At 37.5% G+C, this 20,901-nt stretch overlaps 1 pseudogene; it reads right to left on the minus strand.

Annotated features, from left to right (window-relative positions):
• Positions 1-9,982: 9,982 nt before the first annotated feature.
• LOC113911056 lies at positions 9,983-19,267 on the minus strand (annotated as a pseudogene).
• Between the last annotated feature and the right edge of the window lie 1,634 nt (positions 19,268-20,901).

Genomic DNA, 20,901 nt, shown 5'->3' on the forward strand with positions numbered 1-20,901 from the left:
AAAAGAAACATTTTTCTTTTTGTGATGAGAACTCTCCAGACTTATTCTCTTGAAACCTTTCTTATATAACATATAGCAAGGCCTGCTATACTCAACATGTTTTACATTACATCCCCACTACTTATTTATCTCATAACGAGAAGATTATACCTTTTTTCCTTTACTTTGTTAATGTGGTGTATTACATTGATTTAGCACATTGAGCCATCCTGGCATCCCTGGAATAAATCCCACTTGATCACGGTATATGATCCTTTTAATGTATTGTTGAATTTGATTTGCTAATATTTTGTTGAGGATTTTTGCATCTGTGTTTATGAGGAATATTGGCCTATACTTTTCTTCTCTTGTAGTGTCCTTGTCTGTTTATGGTATTAGAGTCATGCTGGCCTTGTAAAATGAGTTTGGAAGTATTTCTTCCTTTTCTATTTTTTGGAAGAGTTTGGGAAGGATTGGTATTCCTTTAAAATGTGATAGAATTTACCAATGAAGTTGTCTGGTCATGGACTTTTGTGTTGGGAGGTTTTTAGTTACTGATTCAATCTCATTACTAGTAATTAATCTGTTTAGATTTTTCTTTTCTTGAATGATTCAATCTCAGTTTATGTTTCTAAAAACTTATTTCTTCTAGATTTTCTATTCATTAGTGCATAATTATTCCTAGTAGTATCATGATTTCTTATATTTTTGTGGTATCAGTTGTAATGTCTCCTTTTTCATTTCTGATTGTATTAGAGTCCTCTTCTCTTTTTGGTGAGTCTAAAAGTTTTGTTCATCTTTTCAAAAAAACAGCTCTTAGTTTTATTGATATTTTCTATTGTCTTTTTAGTCTCTATTTCATTAATTTCCTCTCTGATATTTGCTATTTTCCTTCTATCTTTGAGCTTTGCTCTTTTTCTAGTTCCTTGAGGTATAAAAGTAGATGCTTTATTTGCGATCTTTCTTGTTTCTTAATGTAGGCATATATTGCTATGAGCTTCCCCTCTTAGAAATGCTTTTCCTGTATCCCATACATTTTGGTATGTTGTATTTCCATTTTCATTTTTCTCAGGATCTTTTTAGCTTCTCTTTTGTCATTTTCTTTAACCCATTGTTTTTCAGTACTGTGTTGTTTAAACATATTTGTGGATTTTCCAGTTTTCTTGTATTTGATTTCTGGTTTCATACCATTTTAGTCAGAAAAGATGTATGATTTCAGTCCTTTCAAATTTATTAAGACTTGTTTTTTTGTTAAGTCTTAAATTTATTAAGACTGCTTAAATTTAATAAGACGTTGTAGATCATAGATATATGATCTATCCTGGAGAATGTTCCATGTGCACTGGAGAAGAATGTGTATTCTCCTATGTTTGGATAAAATATTCTATAAATGTTTGCTAAGTCCACCTGGTCTAATGTGTCGCTTAAGTCCAATGTTTCCTTATTGATTTTCTGTCTGGATAATATATCCATTGATGATAGTGGCATATTAAAGTCTACTATTTTTGTTTTGCTATTTCTCCCTCTAGGTCTGTTAGTTATTTGCTTTGTATATTTAGATGCTCCTATCTTGGGGACATAATTATTTACAAATGGTATATCCTCTTGGATTGACCACTTTATCATTATATAATGGCCTTCTTTGTTTCTTATTACAATCTTTGCCCTAAAGTCTATTTTTCTTGATATAAGTATAGCCACCACTTTTCTTAATTTCCATTTGCATGGAATATCTTTTTCCATTGCTTCACTTTCAGTTTGTGTCCTTAAAGCTGAAGTGAGTCTCATATAGGCAGCATATAGTTGAGTCTTATTTTTTTTATTCATCTAGTCACTCTGTGTCTTTTGATTGGAGAATTTAGTGCATTTACATTTAAAGTAATTATTGATAGGTATGGACTTACTGCCATTTCCTTTGTGTAAATCCTTTGTTGTTTTCTTCCTTTGCTTTCCTCTGGGATCTGATAATTTTCAGTAGTGGTATGTTGGGAGTCCTTCCTCTTTAGTCTTGAGAGAGTGGTCTTATGGGAGATAAACCTTGTCAACCATCCTGGCCTGTGCTCCTGGTTGTTTCTCAAACTTTTGTGATCGATCAAGTTGACTTGTTTTTTAGTGGCTCCTCTAATGTGTCAAGATGTGTCAAGACCCATCAGAGTCCCAAAGGGAAAAATTGTAGTCAGTACCTAAATGCAGGCTAGTTGGAAGCCAGACCCTCAGGCAGTGTTTTGGAAAGTATATAATTAGGCTGCTTCCAGGGAGAAACTGGGAGGTGACTGTTTTTGCCTGCTTCCTCTGTAGTGGGCCCAGATGTATAGCCAGGAGTGGGGATGGGGTGCTCCTGAGCCAGCAAGAACTTTTCCTTCTTTCCTATAATCCTGTGGGACTCCTGAATGAAAGCCCCATTGGCTGGCAGAGTTGGGATCTGCCCTTTGAGCAGCATCCATAGAAGCTGAGGTGCAGACATTTGTACAAGCTCTTTCCAGGGAGATACTGGTCATTTGGGGCAGGCAGGAGGGAGATGGCGAGGAAGTGTCCACATTGAAGTCCCCCCTTACATGTGTGCTAAATTAGAAGCTTGACCCTCAGACAATAGCTTTTTAAGTATGCCAGTAGATTCCTTTTAGGGAAAGGCTGAGAGATGGGCATTTTTTGCCTGCTTCCTCTGAGCTGAGCCCTGGGATGATAGCTGCAGTGAGTGTCCATGCTCATGCCCATTAATAACTGTTCCTTTGTTTGCTATTCTCTTATGGGTCTCATGGACAAAAGCCTATTGGGCTTTAAATGGAGGTGTTTTGGTAGCCCATCCCTCAGGGAGAGTCTTAAAACTTGGGGGGTGCTAGATGTGGGGTCCAGACCCTTGGCTGCTCAGGGAGAAGCTGGGAGTTAGGGGTTCCCTTCTGATTGTATGGCCCTGTGTTAGAGTAGGGTTTATGGCAAGAATGTTTCAATCTTTCCTGCCTGTTTTCAGTGTGGGTCTTTTTTTTTTTTTTCTTAGTCACTGGATGTGTAGGAGTCACTCAGATAGTTTTCTGGTTTTCTTTCAAAGGAACTTGCTCCTTGTGTAGCTGTTCATTCCATGCGTCATGGGAGGAGGGAAGTTCAAGGGTCTCTTGTGTCACCGTCTTTGAAGACGTCCTCTGTGCTCTTGTGTGTTTTTTGTTTTGTTTTTTTTGTAGATGTCCTTTCTTGAGTTAAATCTCTTTTCCTGATCAACTCAAAGTTTTTATCATGAATGGATATTGAATTTTCCCTAATATTTTTCTGTCTGTACTGAATGATTATATGGTTATTTCTTCTCTTTTTTGCTATTTTTAGAATATATTTTTCACCAGATATAGAAATTTAGGTTGACAGTGTTTTTTCCTTCAGCACTTTAGGAAACTACTTTGATTTTTTTTCTGGCTTGTATCCTTTCTGTAAGTTATGTGAAGTCCTTATCTTTGCAACATGTCTTTTTCTCTGGCTGCTTTTAAGATTTTCTTTTTACACTTAGTACTCCTTAATTCTGGTAGTTAACCCAATCTGAAACCCATGGCCTAGGGATGGTCAGCTTGAATTCTAAAGAGGAAGATCAGACAATAGAGGCAGTTACTATAAGTACTTGTCTAATTTTATCATTGATCGTCATTAGAATCTTGGTTAATTAGTGTAATAAATGTCAAAAATGAATTTTCTTGGGTGAAATTAATGACTTGTTAGTTGGTTTAATGAATGTTAAAAATATCTTTTTGGTTAAATAAATATTTTAATTGTATCACTTGGCTAAAATATTTTAGAGACTTTAAAAAGATTTAATTATTCGAGAGAGAGAACATGGGTGGGGGGAGGGGCAGAGGGAGAGGAAGAGAGAGAATCCTCAAGCAGACTCCCCACTGAACATGGAGCCCGATGTGGGGCTCGATCCCAGTACCCTAAGGTCATGACCTGGGCCAAAATCAAGAGTTGGACACTTAATTGACTGAGCCACCCAGGCGCCCCTAGGAGATATTTTTGATGGATAATAAAGTATAAACATCTTGAGAAGCACCTCAAGGATGGTGCTTGATCTCTTAAGTGGCCTCTAACCCAGTCTTGGTTAGAAAGATTTCTGGTTGACCAATTCTGATGATAAAGTAAATTCTGATGATAAAGTAAATATCATTATGTCTGCCTCAAGTGAACTTTTCATGAAAGATGTTGTTATATCATCTATAGGATAAAAAGCTGAGACTTCATCAACTTCATAAAACAGTTATATGAAGTACTTGGTGTCTGCTTTCTAATGAACGCCTTTTAAAACAAATTTGAATGTGAGACAAAATTTGACCTAAGATTCTTGCTTTTATAATAACCCAAGAGTGAGGTTGAGGGAAAGTAGTTATCCTTCACCCACCTCTAATCAGTGATGGCTATCATCATTTACCAAAAAGAACCTAAGAGTTGTGCATGGCCAATTTATAACAGGCCCTAAATTAGTTTAAAGGTCTTTATAAAAATGTTTATTAAAATGTACTAGATGAGGGGCGCCTGGGTGGCTCAGTTGTTAAGTGTCTGCCTTTGGCTCAGGTCATGATCCCAGGGTCCTGGGATCGAGCCCCGTGTCGGGCTCCCTGCTCGGCAGGAAGCCTGCTTCTCCCTCTGCCACTCCCCCTGCTTGTGTTCCCTCTCTCGCTGTGTCTCTCTCTGTCAAATAAATAAAATCTTTAAAATAAAATAAAATAAAATATACTAGATGTGTAAATAGAAAAATAAGATTAAAAAATATGAAGCCACCACAGCAGCTTTTTTTCTGCCCTCCATATCCATCCTCAAGGACACCAGAAAACTTAAATCACAACCTTGAGTCACATGGTCAGGTAGATCCAGATTGGAAGAAACATTCAAAATTATCTAGTATAGCCTTTTAATTTTTCAGTACCTTTCCTAGAGACTTGATTAATTATTCAAAGGATTAATCAAGGTCCTCCATGAAAACTTTCTCAGGTTCTATGAATCCTTTGTTCTCTTTATTGAGCTTTAAAGTTTAATAACTTAAAATTTTATTCATTTAACTAAAATTGTATCTGTTTGACCACAGGTTTTTGTTGGCTCACCTGCATTTGTCTGGATTTTAGAGACTGCACTTTCTCATATGCTGACCATATAATAGGTTCTCAGTGGTACTTATATTTCATTAATTTATTTGATCTTTGTAACAGTCTATGAAGTGTAGGTACTAATTGCCGTTATTCAGGTAAGGAATTTGGAGTCAGAGACTTCAGTAATTTCCCCAAGGTCATTCTCATCTAGTAAATGGTATTTAAATAGTAATTTAAATACTTAAACCCAAGTCTGTTTATAGAGCCCAAACTCTTTTAACACTATATGATACTGTTTATCAATATATTAAGTGGAATAATTCATGAGATAACACTTAACACAGGACCTAGCATAAAAATATTTTGATAAACATTATCTAATTTAGGAGGTAACTAATCTTTTCACTTTTTTCCCTCTGGTCTGATGGATACTTTAAGCTTTTGAAGTTTTAATTGACCAAGAAGTTCCTGTGAAATAAACCAAAAACTTCTCTTCCACAAGGGGAAAGGACTCTGATGGGCAGGAAATGATGGAAGTAGGAAAGAAAGACCAAAGAAGGGCTTGAGGAACCCCAGAGTTAAAAAAAAACAAACAAACTAGGGGATCATTAGGGAACATGGTTTAAGACAGAAAACATGTGGGTGCCGGTCAGTAGCCAGAGAGAAAGGCCATTGCAAGAGGCCTTATTTGGGTGTTCAGGAACCTGGATAGACAGATGTGCAGGATGATTGTATGCACTTTCCACAGTGCCAATTCTTTTTCTTTGGTTTTTGTACTGATATCAATTCATTCTGTTCAGTGACTCAGAAATTCTAAAATCCTAAATGAAAAAAATGTAGATACCTATTGTGGTGGTGGTGGTGGTGGTGTAGTGGTGAACATGGGAACTTCCTACAGCTCTACTTGAGAGGAACTTGAACTGAACTGGGGTTGCTGGTTAAGCAAGGACATCATCATGTTTTTATCAAGTTCTTGCCAAACATCCATATATCCATTATAGTGCTATGTCAAAGGTTCAAAATAACTGAATTAAAACCAATGAATCAACGAAGTAATGATTAGTAGAAATTTATTATGCACACACCAAAAAGACAATTGGCAAGCCGGGAGTATTTCAAACCAGAGCATAGAATGAGGCTTTAGTGGTATATTGCTATAAATATAAATATATAGGGAGAAAGCAGTGACTATTTATTCTTCACAGTGATTAGTTACAGTATTAAAATGTGCTTACCTCTTATCAATCTTGGGAAACAGTTCAAGTTTTGCTTAGCATTTCCAGAGGCACAAGCAAGAAATTATCCAGGTCAAGCTAGTCTTGCAAAATAAGCTAAATTAAGCTTTGCCTACATGACTAAACTAGTTTTGTCTGCTCAAGGAACCTTCAAGACTGGTCTTTGTCCTTGATTTTAACAACTACTACAAGGCCATTGTAGTAGCTCTAATTTTTTTTCTCAAGATTTTATTTATTTATTTGTCAGAGAGAGCGCGTGCACAAGCAGGGGGAGTGGCAGAGGGAGAAGGAGGCTCCCAGCTGAGCAGGGAGCCCGGTGCGGGACTCGATCCCAGGACCGGAGATCATGACCTGAGCCGAAGGCAGACGCTTAACCCAACTAAGCCACCCAGGCACCCTGTAGTAGTTGTTTGGCTATTAGATATTGGAGGTAAAAAGAAATAGTAAGGTATGAATGGCCTTTGCCTTCAAGTAGCTAACGGTACTTTCTGTTTGATGTTAAATATTTGTAACATGATATTTTTTTCTCTCCTCCAAGTTCGGAACTCAGCTAGGATTAGCTGGATGAAATGTCTCTTCAGCCTGTGTTTCTTAGTTATCTTATCCAGTTGTCTAGCTTTTGGTCCCTTTTCCTCAGCTTTGTTGCTCCTTATTCACTTCCTGTTCCGGTGTTCCTGTGTTCCACTGCTCCCTACCCCACCCCATGCACCTGGGGCATCACTTGATGTTAAGGACCCCATTTCTGTTAGCCTATCTGATGACTTCCTTCTAGTTAAATGTAGGGATTCTGATTCCATCCCACAGTGTTCAGCTGAAAATTAAAAAAAAAAAAACCTATTCTGAGACAATTTGAGGTACTTGATGATTATAGAAGGAAAGATTTCTGAAGTTAGGAGGTACTTTTGTTTCAAATAAAAAACCTAGGCCTAGAAAAGTTAAGTCTCATAAGGCCAGTGACACAGGTCACTCGGGCAGAATGGGGTGTTTTATTTCCGTTTCTGCGCTCTATTTACCATAACACAAAATACCACAATATATCACATTGAATAAGACGGTTCAGAAACAAGGAAGAAAGGGGCAGGAACATCCTGTCTCACCTCTCAAATTACCCCACACAGGTGTGACATATTTCACTAGTTCCTATTTCATTTACTTAAAAGGACAGTCTTGAAAATTCCAGGGTAAATTGTCAGAAATGTGTGAACAACAAACTGGTTTGACCAAACCAACTTGTGCTGCTTTTGGCTTTAAAAAATATTTTAGTGAAAATATTTATATTTGGACTTAAATACCCCTCGAAGGATTTGTCAGGAAGAAAAGAGAACATTGATTGTTTAGGCTCCACGAAGACACAGAGGCCCAGAAATCAAATGAATTTGATCAGTCTGTTTTCTCCTCATAAAGAGAGAAAAAAAAAAAGTCCCAAATCACTGGGTGGTCATCATAGAATTCAGCTGTAAGCAAGAGTTACTTGAATATCTATAGACTGTTTCCAGTTCAGAGCCAAGCAGATACACCGAAACTTTCTGGATTGAAAGGGAAGCCATTGTGGCTAAAAGAGTATGTCAGTTTCTTTAAAAAAAATCTTGCTGGGGTTTTTGTTGGGGTTGCCTTAGGTAGATTTAGCAAAAATTGACTCAGTAGTCAGTATTAAATCTTCCTGCCACTAACACGCTGTATCTCTACCTTTATTTAGGTCTTGTTTAATTTGTCGGCAATATCTTGTATTATTCAGGTATTACACTTGTTAGATACATTCCTGAATATTTTATATATTCGATGCTATGGCAAATGACATTGTTTTCCAGTTTATTGGTAGAATATAAAAATACAATTGATTTTTGTATACTGATCTTATATCCTGGACATTACTAAATTCACTTAATTAATTGTAGTAACTCATTTGTGTATTCCTTAGGATTTTCTGTGTATATGATCTGTCGTCTGCAGGTTATAACAGTTTAACGTTTTCTATCCCAGTATGTAGACCTTTATTTTTTTTGCGTAGGCCTATTTTTAATAAAAATGGTGAGAGTATGTGTCCTTGCCTTCTCCCGATTTTAGGGGAATGCATAAGTCTTTACCCATTAAATATGTTGCTTATAGGTTTTTCCTAGATGTCATTTATCAGGTTGAGGTAGTTCCCCTAGGATTCCTAGTTTGCTGAGAGTATTTGTCATAAATGAGTATTGCATTTTATCACTACTTTTTCTGCATCTATTGAGATGATCCTATGATTTCCTTCTGTATGTGGTAAATATGCTAAATTGTATTGATTGATCCCCCCATGTAATTGAGATGTAATTGACATATAACATTGTATTAGTTTAAGGTGTACAACACAATGGTTTAGTGTACATCTATTGCAAAAAGTTTACCACAGTAAGTGTAATTAACACATCCATCAGCTCATAGCATTATAATTTTTGTGTGTGTGATAAGAACTTTGAGTATCTACTCTCAGCAACTTTGAAGTTTACAATATGGTATTCGTAACTATAGTCACCATGCTATGCATCACATCTCTAGAATTTATTTATCTTACTGGAAGTTTGTACCTTTTAACCACCTTCACCCATTTCTCCCAGCCCCTAACTCCTGCTTCTGGCAACCAAAAATCTGTTCTGTTTATGTTGTTATGGAACCTGGACTGGATCGCCGGACGGAAGAACCAAGCAGCACTCCGGAGGTCTTCCAGGATAGGAGGTTTATTTAATGCCAGCAGCCTCAGAGGAGGGCAGGCTCAGAGGAGAGTGGTCTCCAAAGGTCTGAGCCCTGAGCACAAAGGGGGCAATTTATACACTTCTACTTCCACATACTTGGCACTTTTGGTGCATGCATGAAGCAGAGCAGGGAGAAGAACTCGGAAGAGCCCCGGGTCAAGGACTGGCACTCTCTTATTGGCTCGGTCGGCCATCTTAGGACACACATTTTCCTTATATGAGTTTGGTTTTTTTAGGTTCCACGTATACATGAAATCACATAGTATTTTTCTTTCCCTGTCTGACTTACTACACCTAGCATAATGCCCTCAAGTTTCATCCACCTTATCACAGATAGCAGTATTTCCTTCTTTTTTATAACTTAATAATAGTCCATTGTACATATATGCCACATTTTCTTTACCCATTCCTCCATTGATGAACACTTAAGTCGTTTCTATATCTTAGTTTTTGTTTTGTTGTTTTTTTTAAAGAAATTCTTTTATTTTTTTTTAAATGTTTTATTTATTTATTCATGAGAGTCAGAGAGAGAGAGAGAGAGAGGCAGAGGGAGAAGCAGGCTTCCTGTGGAGCAGGAAGCCCGATGCGGGACTCGATCCCAGGACCCTGGGATCACGACCTGAGCCGAAGGCAGACGCTTAACCATCTGAGCCACCCAGGCGTCCCTTGTTGTTGTTTTTATTGTTGTTGGAGACCCATTTACTGTGGATGCTCCAGGCCTGGGTAGAGTGGGGAGTGCCCCACATTTGGGCAGGCAGGCAAGGTAGGTGGGTCTCAGGCCCATGCCTGACCCCAGGAGGGGATGTCGGGTGGTTGGGGCTGGCCCAAGCATTCCAAGGGGAGTACCAGAAGGGTGGCCCAGGCAGGCAGACCCACCAGGGGACCCATAGGCCAGCCTTTGAGAAGGTATCTAAGCCAGGTGGTGAATACCCAGGCCAGAGCCTTGCCCAGGGAAGCAGGGTTGGGGCTGGTTGGGGGTTCTCAGAGTCTAGGGATTGGCATCACTAGGGGCCTCCCTGAGCTGCTGCTAGAACACAAGGTGTGTCTACTGGTTATACTGAAGCAGCTCCTGGAGGTGGGTGTGGATGTGGTCATTCTTCTCCTCCAGGTGTTCTAGACAGGAGTTGATCTGGTCCAACATGGAGTTGATGGCAGCATATTCTGCTTCCCTGAAGCCGATGTCCTCACCTTCATTGCCTGCCTCCACTGGCATGCCCAAGTCCCCATTGGGGCCTGACACTGCAGCATCCCGCACCTCAAGGGCCTCCTAATGATGGAACGTGAGACCCTGGTGCCCACAGCCAGTGTGGGGCAGAAGGTGGAGGTGATGGATTCGTATCTTAGTTATTGTAAATAATGCTGCAATGAACATTGAGGTACAGATTCTTTTTGAGTTAGTGTTTTTATTTTCTTTGGCTTAATCACCAGAAGTGGGATTGCTGGTGTGTATGGTTATTCTATTTTGAATTTTTTGAAGGAAACTCCTTTACATTTTCACCAATAGTACACAAGCGTTCTCTTTTCTCTACATCCTTGCCAATGCTTGTTATTTCTTGTCTTTTTGATAATAGCCATACTAACTGGTGTGAGATGATACCTCACTGTGGTTTCAGTTTACATTTCCTTGATGATTAGTGATGTTGAGTAGTTTCTCATGTACCTGTTGGCCATCTATATGTCTTCTTTAGAAAAAGTCTATTCAGATTTTCTGCCTATTTTTTAATCAGATTTTTTAGTAAGTCCTGTGAATCCTTAAATATTTTGGATCTTAATTCCTTTATCAGATACATACTTTATAAGTATTTTTTCCCATTCAACGGGTTACCTTTTCATTTTGTTGATGGTTACCTTTGCTGTGCAGAAGTTTTTAGTTTGATGCAGTCCCACCTGTTTATTTTATTTAAAGATTTATTTTAGAAAGAGAGAGCCTGCACATTCATGCATGAGCAGGGGAAGGGGCAGAGGGAGAGAGAGAAGCAGACTCCCCACTGAGCACAGAGACCAATGGGGGTCTTGACCTCACCACCCTGACATCTTGACCTCAGTCAAAATCAAGAGTTGGACGCACAACTGGTTGAGCTGCCCAGGCGCCCCGTATCTGTTTATTTTTGCTTTTGTTGCTTTTGGTGTCAAATCCAAAAATTCATCAAGACCAGTGCCAAGGAGCTTACAACCTGCTTTCTTCTAGGAGTTTTATGGTTTCATGTCTTACATTTAAGTGCATAATCCATTTAAGTTAATTTTTGTATATGGTATAAGATAGTGGTCCAGTTTCATTCCTTTGCATGTGGCTGTCCAGTTTTCCTACACCATTTATTGAAGTCTATCCTTTTCCCATTGTATATTCTTGGCTCCTTTGTCATAAATTGTCTGTATATGGGTTTATTTCTGGGCTCTGCTCTGTTCCATTGTTCTGTGTCTGTGCCTATGACAATACCATACTGTTTTGATTACTGTAGCTTTATAATATAGTTTGAAATCAGTGAACATGATGCTTCCAGCTTTGCTTCTTCTTTCTCAAGATTGCTTTGGCTATTCAGTATCTTCTGTGGCTCCATACAAACTTAAGGTTGTTTGTTCTAGTGCTGTAAAAAAAAAAAAAAAAAAAAAAGCCACAGGAGTTTTGAAAGGAATTACATTGAATGTGGATTGCTTTGGGTAGTATGGACATTTAAAAAAATATCAGTTCCTTCAATCCATGAGCATAGAAGATCTTTCCATTCATTTGTGTCATCTTTAATTTCTTTCATCAATGTCTTATAACTACATACAACTATATGTAACTCTAACTCCATGTACAAGTTTTTCATCTCCTTGATTAAATTTATTCCTAGGTATTTTATTCTCTTTGATGCAGTTATAAAATAGATTGGTTTCATAATTGCTCTTTCAGATATTATGGTATTTGTGTATAAAAACACAACTCAATTTTATATATTTATTTTGTACCCTTCAACTTTACTGAATTTGCTGATTAGTTCTAACAGGTTTTTGGTGGAGTCTTTCAGGATATTTTATATAGTACCATGTCACCTAAATAGTGACAGTTTTATTGCCTTTTCAATTTGGATGCTTTTTATTTCTTTTTTCTTGCCTGACTGCTCTGGCTATGATTTCTGATACTATGTTGAATAAAAGTGAAGAAAATGGGCACTTTGTTTTGTTTCTGATCTTAGAAGAAAAGCTTTTTACCATTGAGTATGACATTAGCTCTGGACTTGTCATTGATGGCCTTTGTTGTGTTGAGGTATGTTCCCTCTATATCCAGATTTTTGAGAGTTTTTATCATAAATGGATGTTAAATTTTGTCAAATGCTTTTCTGTATCTATTGAGATGATTATATGATTTTTGTCCTGGATTTTGTCAGTGTGATCTATCACATTTATTGATTTGCAGGTGTTGAACCATCCTTGCATCTCTGGAATAAATTCCACATGATCATGGTATATGATATATATTTTTTAAATTTTATTTGTTTTTATTTGAGAGAGAGAGGGCATGAGAAGGGGGGAGGGTCAGAGGGAGAGGCAGGCTTCCTGCTGAGCAGGGAGCCGGACATGGGACTCGATCCCAGGACTCCAGGATCATGACCTGAGACAAAGGCAGTCGCTTAACCGACTGAGCCACCCAGGTGCCTGGTATATGATATTTTTAATGTATTGTTGAATTTGGTTTGCTGATACTCTGTTGAGGATTTTTGTATCTGTGTCCATCAGAGATACTGACCTGTACTTTCTTTCCTTGTAGTATCCTTGTCTGGTTTTGGTATCACAGTAATGCTATGTAAAATGAGTTTGTAAGTGTCTGCTGCTCTTCTGTTTTTTGGAAAAGTTTGAGAAGGAGTGAGTGGTCTTAATTCTTTTTTGAATATTTGGTAGAATTCACCAGTGAAGCTCTCTGGTCCTAGACTCTCTAATCCTAGACTTCTGTAAGTAGGGAATTTTAAAATGATTGATTCAATCTCCTTAGCAGTGACTAATCTGTTCAGATTTTGTATTTTCTTCATGATTCAATCTTGGAGGTGTGGTTCTAGGAATTTAATCATTTTTTCTTTGTTGTTCAATTTGTTGGCATATAATTGTTCATAGTGATCTCTTATGATCCTTTGTATTTCTGTGGTATTAGCTGTAATGTCTCCTCTTTCATTTCTAATTTTATTTGAGCCTTCTCCCCTTGTTTCTTCATAGTGAATCTAGCTGAAGTTTTGTCAGTTTTATCTTTTCAAAGAAGCAGCTCTTGGTTTAACCTTTTCTATTGTCTTTTTAGTCTCTTTATTTCTTTTGCATTTATTTCTGCTCTTATCTTTGTTATTTCCTTCCTCCTACTAACTTGGGGCTTTGTTCTTTTTCTGAGTTTCTTGAGGTAGGCATTTATTGCTGTTAACTTACGTCTTAGGACTGCTGTTGCTGCTCCCATGTATTTTGGTGTGCTATATTTCTCTTCTTGTTTGCCTTAAGGAATTTTTTCATTTTGCTTTTGATTTCTTCTTCATTGACCCATTCTTGTTCAGTAGCATGTTGTTTAGTCTCCACATATTTGTGAATTTTTCCCATTTTCTCCTAGTAATTGGTTTATAGCTTCATATCATTGTGGTCAGAAAAGTTGCTTGATGATTTCCTTTGTCTTAAATTTGTTAAGACTTGTTTTGTGACCTAATAGAGGACTACCCTGGAGATTGTCCATGTGCACATTAGAAGAATATGTGTTCTGGTGCTTTGGGGTAGAATGTTCTTTATGTATTTGTTAAGTTCATCTCACTTTAAGTTGTTTAAATCCAGTATTTCTTTATTGATTTTCTGTCTGGATGATCTTTCTAGGAATGTAAGTAGTATATTAAAGTCCCCTACTTTATTGCATTGCTCCTTTATTTCTCCCTTTAGGTCTGTTAATATTTGTATATTTAGGTGCTCCTATGTTGGGCGCATAATTGTTTACAAATGTTGTGTCCTCTTGTTGGGTTGACCCATTTATCATAGGTGATGCCCTTTTTTATTAATGGTCTTTGTTTTAAAGTATTTTGCCTGATATAAATATAGCTAACTCAGCTTTCTTTTGGCTTCCATTTTCATGGAATATCTTTTTCCATTCCTTCCCTTTCAGTCTGTGTGTGGCCTTATGTCTAAATTGAGTTTCTTGTGGGCAGTATATAGATGGGTCTCCTTTTTTTTTTTTTTTTGAATCCATTCATTCTGTGTCTTTGAGTGGGGAATTTAGTCCATTTATATTTAAAGTAATTATTGATAGATAGGTACCTATTGCCATTTTGTTGTTTTCCAACTATGCTATAGTTCCCTGTTTCTATTTTCTTCTGTTCTTTTCCTTTGTGACTTAATGACTTTCTTTACTGATATGCTTAGATTCATTTCTTACTATCTTTGCACATCTACTATAGGTTTTTGCTTGGTGATTACCATGAAACTTATATAACTTATTTTTGTGACAGTCTATTTTAAGTTGATAAAAACTTAAGTTTGAACACATTCTAACGTTCTGTATTTTTTTCACTCACATTTTGTCTCTGATGTCACATTTTATACCTTTTTATCTTGTATATCCCAAACTAAGTATTATATTTACAATTATTTTTATTGCTTTTATCTTTTAACCTATTAATTTTATAAATGATAGGTGCACTACCCTTACTATATATTTTCCTTTACCAGTGAGATTTATACTTTTATGTGTTTTCCTGTTGTTAATTAGCATCCTTTTGTTTCAGCTTAAAGAAGACCCTCTCACATTCCTTGTAAGGCTGGTGTAATGGTGCTGGACTCCTTCACCTTTCTGAGGTGTTGTCTTATTCTTTTATTTGAAACATATTTCTCTGTTTCTTTATTTTGCTTTATTATCTGTATTGGTTTACATGAGTTAGAGGAAACAGCCACATCTCCCAGTCTTGAAGAATTGGTCTCATGTAGAAGATAAACCTTATTGTTCAACTCTCTGCCCTAGTTTTTAGTTGACTCTCAAACCTTTGTGATTGTACAAGCAGCCTATTTAATTTTTAGTAGCCCCTAGTAGTTGAAAGTATACTAAGACCAGTCAGTGTCCCAAAGGAGGGGGATTTCAGTCAGCACCTAAATTTAGGCTGACTAGAAGCCAGACCTTCAGGCAACAGCTATTAAAGTATGCAAATGTATACAGTCCTGTGGGACCACAAACATAAGCCCTGCTGGTGCCGAGAGCCAGGTGATCAGTAGTCGTCTCCTGGGAAGCAGTTTCTAAAAGTGGGGCTTCAGAGAAGTGTACAAGCATCTTTCCATGAGGAACTGATGAGTTGGAGAGAGGCAGAGGAAGAATGCAAAGATGGTGGCACCTGATCTGCATTCCCCAAGAGCACCTATGTAGTCTCTAGGAGTGTGCCAATCTTGAAACCTTCCCCTAAGGCCAAAGCTCTAGGACTAGCAAGTAGACTTCTCAGAAAGATTGGGGATGTGTTTCACTCTGCTTTCCATGCTGTGCCTTGGGAATAGTAGCCTGCCAAAAACTGTCTCTTCAACTGTTACAGTCCTGAGAAACCAGGAATACCAGATTCCTGGCCACCAGAGCCTGGTGATCAAGGAGTATTTCCTGGACTGCAGCCACAAACACCAGATGCAAAATTGGTGTTCTGGAGTGCAATGGAATGAGAATGTGGAGATAGCACCCACCCTCCAAGGTGTCAGGAAAGGTTTTACTGTCAGTGCATGGGTGTGTTTTCAGATAGAAGCCTGCCCATAAGACTGAAGCTGTGATGGATAAATTAAAAATCTCCTGGGTCTCTTTCCTCTTGCTGTGTCCTGGGGTGGTAGCTGTTTAAGAACCCTTTCTCCATTCAGTTACAGTCCTGTTGGACCACAAGCATAAGCTGCAGTGGGTCCCTAGGGCCGGGCAATGTAAAGGTGTTCCTTGGCAGCAGCTGTAAAAATCAGGGCACCAAAAAAGGGTATAAGCTCCTTTTCTGTAAGATCCCAGCAAGCTGGAGCTAGGCAGAAGAGAGCACAGAGATTGCATCCACCAACCTCCTTTGTTCCCTTCAGTCCTCAGGGAGAAGCTCTGGGTTTTGAGTTCCCTTTCACTCTGCCAGGGGTGGGGTTTATGGTGAGATTGTGCCTCAGACTTTTAATAACTTCTCTGATGTTTACTCAGTGTGAAAGTGTTTGTTTTCTCTCTCTTTTGCTTAATGTGAAAGGGTTGCACCACCAGTTTGTTTTTCTCTTTTTCTTCCTTTCCCTTTCTTTTCCCTTCCTTTCTTTTTGAAATTGTTCCATATATAGCTGTAGACTCAGTGTGTCCATGTAAGGAGGTGAGTTCAGGATCTTCCTATATCACCACCTTGAACCAGACTCTCATACTCTTTTGATTATTGTAACTTTGTAATATAGTTTGAAATCAGTATGATGCCTCAGCTTTTTTTCTTTCTCAGGATTGCTTTGGCTATTCAGGATCTTTCTGTGGTACCATGCAAATTTTAGGATTTTTTTTTTTTATATTTCTGTAAAACATGCCATTGGAATCTTGTTAGGGATTGTACTGAATCTGTAGATGGCTTTGGATAATATAGATATTGCAACAATAATTCTTCCAATCCATGAACCACTGGATATATTTCCATTTATTTGTCTCAACTTTTTAAAAAAATTTTATTATGTTATGTTAATCACCATACATTACATCATTAGTTTTTCATGTAGTGTTCCATGATTCATTGCATATAACACTCAGTGCTCCATTCACTACGTGCCCTCTTTAATACCCATCACCAGGCTAACCCATCCTCCACCTCCCCTCCTCTCTAGAACCCTCGGTTTGTTTCCCCCAGAGTCCATAGTCTCTCATGGTTCCTCTCCCCCTCTGATTTCCCCCCCTTCATTTTTCCCTTCCCACTATCTTTTTTTTTTTTTTAACATACAGTGTATTATTTGTTTCAGAGGTACAGGTCTGTGATTCGTGTCTTCAGTTTCTTTCATTAATGTCTGATGGTTATCAGTGTACAGATCTTTTACCTTTTTGGTTAAATTTATTCCTAAATATGTTACTGTTTTTGATGCTATTGTTATGGGATTATTTATTTATCAAATAATTTGTTAGTGTATAGAAATGCTACTGATCTGTACCCCTGAAACAAATAATACATTATATGTTAAAAAATGCTACTAATTGTGCATGTTGATTTTGTATTCTGTAACTTTACTGAATTCACTAATTAGATCTAACGGTTTTGGTTGAGTCATTAGGATTTTCTATATATTATGTCTTCTGTAAAGAGACAATTTTGCTTTTTCCTTTTTGATATTGATGCCTTTTATATATATATATATATTTTTTTTGCCTGATTGCTCTGGCTAGAACTTCCAGTACTGTGTTGAATAGGAGTAGTGAGATTGGGCATCCTTGTCTTGTTCCTGATCTTAGAGGAAAAGCTTTTAACCTCTCGGCATTGAGTATGATGTTAGCTGTGGACTTGTCATATGTGGCTTTTATTATGCTGAGATACATTCCTTCTATACTCAGTTTGTTAAGAGTTTTTATCATGAATGGATGTTGAATTTTGTCAGATGCTTTTTCTGCATCTATTGAGATCATATAATTTTTATCGTTTATTCGATTAATATGATATATCACATTTATTGATTTGCATATGTTGTACCATCCTTGTATTCCAGGAATGAATCCCACTTAATCATGGTATATGATTCTTTTAATGTGCTGATTGATTTTTGAAAGTTTATCAAGTCTTGTATTCCTGGTACAAACCTCACTTGGATATAATGCATTTTTTTCATATATTGCTGGGTTCTATTTCCTAGTATTAAAGATTTTTGCATCTCTGTGCACAGGGATTCTTGTTCTATATGGGTTTGTTTTTGTTTTCTTATAATGTGGTTCCTGTTTTTGATTAATTGGTTATTTTTATTCCAATTTTATCTTCACTTTTGACTTCCTAGTTATACTTTTTAATTTTAGTTTTTCTAGTTGGCAATGTGCATATTTAACTTACTACCTTGTACCTTCGAATAATATTTTAATACTTCAGGGATAATATAAGCTTAGCACAGTTACTTCCGTTTCTTTCCTTCTGTCCCATCCCTTGTGCTTTGTCATATATTTACTTCTATTTATGTTATAAACTCCATTTATATTTATATTGATTGCTACCTTTTTCCCTTTGAACAATTATCTTTTAGATAATTTAAAAATAAAAATTTAATTTCCTACATATGTATCATTTCTAGCATTGCTCATTTTGGGGGGTAAGGTACATTTTGATCAGGAATCATCATTCATTTGAAAAACTTCCTTTGGTATTTCTTGGAGAGCTGATGACAGCAAGCTTTTTTTTGCATCTAAAAATACTTTGTCTTCAGTTTTGCCATAAAATTTAGTGTATGTCAAAGGCTTAGATTGAAAAAATAATGTAAGATATCCCAATACTTTTTTATGTTGATTACTTTTTGAAATAATTTTTTGGATGTAGTGGCTAAATAAACATTGTTAATATTTCACCTTTTAAAGTGTGGCTACTAGAGGGGGCCTGGGTGGCTCAGTTGGTTAAGCGACTGCCTTCGGCTCAGGTCATGATCCTGGAGTCCCGGGATTGAGTCCCACATCGGGCTCCCTGCTCGGCAGGGAGTCTGCTTCTCCCTCTGACCCTCTTCCCTCTCATGCTCTCTATCATTCTCTCTCTCTCAAATAAAAAAGTAAATAAAATCTTAAAAAAAAAATAAAGTGTGGCTACTAGAAAGCTTAAAAATATGTATGTGGCTCACATTTTTGGCTAATATTACATTTTGCGGGAGAGGCAGCACCGATCTCTCTAAACGGTCTTTTAAAAATATAAATAAATGCCTGACATTACCTTAAAACTCTCCAGTGACTTTTCATTGTGCCACAGATTCTTACCAGAGCCTACACCAGAATCCAACCCCTGCCACACCATCCACCTTCATCCCTTTTAGTTCTTCTCTTGGCCAACTGTGTTTCAAGCCTCAGGCTCCTTCCTGTTACTTCCTTAGGACAGTTGCCAGTTGTGTAATCCCTGGCTCCTACCTCCCTAGATCCCCTTCCTCCTCCATGTGTCAGTAAATGTTAGGTCCTTGAAGACCTTTCCTTGAACTAGTCTGCCCTAAAGTAATCCTTCCTCCATGACCTTTCCCAAGTGTGCTCTGTCACATCATTTTACTGATTTCCTTTACAGAATACACAGAGTATCAAGTTATGTTGTTTTGTTTATTTACTCACCATCTCACCCCAATAGGCTGTAAGCTCCAAGTTGAGCAGCATCCGGCACATCCTAACACTTTATTCCTAATTCCTAGCATATATTATTACTTTAATGAATGAATAAGGTCTGAAGCCACTCTGAACAAATGTAAACTTTTGAATTAGCTAAGGAGAAATATATTCTTGATTTTCTTAAAGCATAAACCAAACCATTTTTATGGTATGGTGAGCTAATAACCCTTTTAAGGTATCAGACTATGTGGGAACAACTAACAGGACTTCTGATTTTCTATTGTGCTTTTCTTCCTGGGAATAAGGAAAAGCTCTAATTTTTTTCCCCACTGAGGATACTGAAGCCTAGAGATATAAAGTGTCATCTTAGCTTTGTGGTCAGAATTTGAGGTCATGGCTCCTGATATTCAAGTGTTATCTGCACTATTAAAGCAGAATAATGTGTAACTGCATATCTCTTCTCAGTGTATTGCCATAGTCCCCTCTAATTAACACTCAACAGACATCTTAGTCTGCAACTAAACATATTTATTTATAGTAAAAACCAAACTAACAAAGGATATCTGTTCATTGATTTATTTTTTTAGTATTTGTGGGATGTTCTCTGAGAAAAATGATCTTGCAAAAGGGGTAGCATAGAATTCAGAAAGTATCACATAACTTCAGAGATTGACTTTGCTATAATGGGTCATAATTGTTCATAACAGGTGGCTAAGTCAGATGATGGCTAGGGCTAGCCAACTGAACTTGATTTTCAGTTATTAAGTATTAACTGAAAAGAAAAAATATTGCATTTTTGAAAATTCAACCTTGTCTCTCAAAATTGGCTACTTTTCATAATCAGCTTTTGTGAAGTCTCTCCTTGTTTTCTCTTTTACATGAGCAACTGCAAAATAGATTAGTCTATTTTGTTTTTTAAATCTTTTTTAAAAGATACTATTATTATTTAAGAGAGAGAGAGAATGAGGGGCGTCTGGGTGGCTCAGTCGTTAAGCATCTGCCTTCTGCTCAGGTCATGATCCCAGGGTCCTGGGATCAAGTCCCACGTCGGGCTCCCTGCTCAGCAGGAAGCCTGCTTCTCCCTCTCCCACTCCCCCTGCTTGTGTTCCCTCTCTCGCTGTGTCTTTCTCTGTCAAATAAATAAATAAAAAATCTTAAAAGAAAAAAAAAAAAGAGAGAGAGCCATGAGATGGGGGAGGGTCAGAGGGAGAAGCAGGTTCCCCGATGCAGGGCTCGATCCCAGGACTCCAGGATCATGACCTGAGCTGAGGGCAGTTGCTTAACCAACTGAGCCACCCAGGTGCCCTAGATTAGTCTATTTTGGAGACACTTTCAAGTTAACATAAAAGGAAAATGAAAATTGCTAGTGTATTTTATAGTTAATAATTTCCAATTACATGTCTCTCACTTGTTTCATACACTTGCAGCTCTATGATGAGCATCAGATTTTAAACCCTCAGTATTTGTGAATTGATTATACTTTGAAAAGATGTTGGAATGCCACACAGAGTTACAAGATCCCTTATTTGATGAAGAGGGAGAGAAGTAGGAATGCTTGCTTGTGTTACCTCATTTAATGCTCACGAACAACTTGCAGGGTTATCATGACCCTACTTTACCGCTGAGAAGTGTGTATTAAAGAAATTAAGTAACTTGTCTTAGACCAGACAGCTAAGAAATGGCAGTGCTTA

The sequence above is a fragment of the Zalophus californianus genome, chromosome 12, assembly GCF_009762305.2.
Source record: "Zalophus californianus isolate mZalCal1 chromosome 12, mZalCal1.pri.v2, whole genome shotgun sequence".
Classification (NCBI taxonomy): Eukaryota; Metazoa; Chordata; class Mammalia; order Carnivora; family Otariidae; genus Zalophus; species Zalophus californianus.